Source organism: Elephantulus edwardii, unplaced genomic scaffold, assembly GCF_000299155.1.
Source record: "Elephantulus edwardii isolate Elephantulus edwardi_28Jun2011 unplaced genomic scaffold, EleEdw1.0 scaffold00005, whole genome shotgun sequence".
NCBI lineage: Eukaryota > Metazoa > Chordata > Mammalia > Macroscelidea > Macroscelididae > Elephantulus > Elephantulus edwardii.
This window is the reverse complement of record NW_006399755.1, coordinates 33,565,909-33,568,638: the sequence shown is the minus strand read 5'-3', so window position 1 is coordinate 33,568,638 and position 2,730 is coordinate 33,565,909.

Here is a 2,730-nt window from a genome sequence, read left to right as displayed (position 1 = left end):
CCGGAGAAAACTGATGATTTTATAGCTTTTTTATTGGGCCTGATAACTTATAGTCCTATTGTTTTTTTCCTTTTAGCTTATCTTCTAAAATGGTTGGTCTTCTAAAATGGATAGTTAATCTCAGACACTGAGTAGGGGAGATGAGAATCAGGCTGTGTCTGCTTAGAGCCCCTTGACTGCCATCGCATAAGGAGGTGAAGGCATGACGGGACTACTCGGACATACCTGGTTGGGAAATCTGATGTGCTACCGTGGTACATTGTGATTTGTCTGTCCTCCCATGAATGTTCTGTTGATTCTGTCAATAAAGATTTCACCTTAAAAAAATAAAAGGATACAAACTACATAGCCAGAGTTCCTTAAGGGATTGCATACAAACAAATATGTGTTGGAGAAAGTGCCGTTAACCTGCTCATTAGAGGCAAGGATGGTGAAGCTTCCTATACATTGAGCATGTTGTTAGGAGGAACAAGTCCTTGTAAAAACACAACATGCTTGGAGAGCTAGAGGGTCAATGTAAGAGAGGAAGACCCTCAACAAGATGGATTGACACAAGGTGGGTTTAAGTATGTCACATAATGAAGATGGCATATAGGGCAAGATTCAGATTGGTTGTTCATAGGGTTGCTTTGAGTCTGTTGACAGCATCTAAAAACAAAAGCTTAATTGATATTTTTCATACGCAAAACATCAAATGGTAGATTGTTTTAAAAGTGATGCAGTGTTAAATTCCTTGAAATTCAGCATGTCAGATAGATGATTGATAATTATACATAGATAGATAGATAGATATTAATAAATCGATCATGATTTAAACAAGTCCCTACTAAGAAGTATTTATTGTCTGGAAACAATTACTTACATTCACGTTTTGTTAAGTATTGCCCAACTACTATTTCTGATAACCTATTGACTCTTATTGCAAATACTAGTTTTCCTTAGTAGTGCTGACTTTTCCTTTAATGATACATGATAATGATTTTTCTCTGTTTATACAGGGTCCCTTCCCCGATGCTTTTTACGTATTGTGAGTTGCCCATTCAAGAAGCATTTTTCTTTGAAGGAAGGCTTTTCGTATTGATCTAGGATAGATCCTTATTAGGGAAGATATTTATGGCATATGCTACAATATTTTTATCTATGCTTGTGTCTTAGTGTGAATTCTGTAAGGTTTCCTTTTAGTTTATTTGGAATTTTTTTCTGGTGTACATTGTGATGTAATTTTTTTTTCCTTTCCCATAATTTATTTAGCCACTTGGATAGACATTCATTTTTTTAGGGATAAGGAAACACTTGCCTGATTCTTGTTTGAAATGGTGGTTCATTCTCAGTCATTTTTGAGGGTGCATAATATGAGCTGTCATGAACTTTGAAGGCTAAGAATGGCAAAAGGCTCTTTTGGGGTGGAGATGGGGGTTAATCATGAGGTTGTAGGGTTTGATGGGAGAAGCGGTGGGTTGGGGAGGTGGGAGTAATCTGATGTGAGGGACAATGTATACAAACTTGTAAGCAGTGTAAAATTAAAAAAGGCTGTTCTGGAAGGTTGAAAACATATTGGAGGAGATAACAATTGGCAAGTGACAGCAACATCAGATAACATCAAATGAAAGAAAAGGACAACTCAATGAAAAAACAAGAGTCTAACAGAGTTGACAAATAGAATATGCTCAACTTGGCCTCTTTTTCACTGACCTCAGGATCTTGATGAGTTGCTGTGCTGCCGTATGCTATTAATTGAAGTTGAGGATTGGGAACAGAGTGGAGAAAATATTCATTTGTCTTTTTTTAAATTATTATTAAATTTTATTAGTTTTAATGAACATTTACAGAGATTTGGGGTTCTCATTCATTGTTGCACTGTTTTCTCTACCCTCCTCCCCAGTTTGTTCTTCTCCCCCCCCCAAATGTCTGTTTTAATTGTCCAATTGCCACAGTGCTTGTCAAAGCCAGTTCTAATTAATCTCCTTTGTCAGTGTGCCCTTTGCCATTCCCTATCACTCCTTCCTGAGAGAGACTTCACGGTGATTCATAAGGAAAAGGGGATGGCGTATTCTCTTAGCTACTTCCTGCTGAAAAGGGACATTGTGGGTTTCAGGGTGAAGATATTTTCTCACTACTCTAAAGGGCCCCTTTGGCAGTAGGAAAAACATAGACTATTATGGAGATTGATTTTTTAATTTAGATGCACTGTTATCAATTGTGCTTAGCCATACATGTTCATATCCTTGAAGATGTATCATGGAACTGTTGCAGCCTAGAAGACACAAATTTAACTAACAAGTTAAAAGTACATGAGTCAAAAATTAACAAGCAATAATATTCTGAGTAGAGGTTCTAGTAGTGGCACAAATCAAGTTACAGAGGGAAGGTGGTTCTTACAATAAAAGGCCTATAGACTAGCACTTTGTCTATTATAGTGTACAGGGTAGGAACCACAAGATGTAGAATCTCAGCTATGTCATTTATGCTTCTTAAGTCCTGGAGCAAAGTCCATATACCACTGGGCTGTTTTACAACTCGGAAGTTCACATGCAAGGTAGAGGTGAAGTAAGGAGCTGCTTATGAGATTTTCCGTCCATTCCAACAACTAAGAGATAGTGAGAAGAGTTGGGACCTCAGAAGGCTTTTAGGACCAATTAGTAGGCTCTGTGTCCAGGAGAAAATGAATATACTTACCAGTAATGTTAATGCTCATCCACGGCTCTTCTGGGAGGATCTAAATCGTTGAAG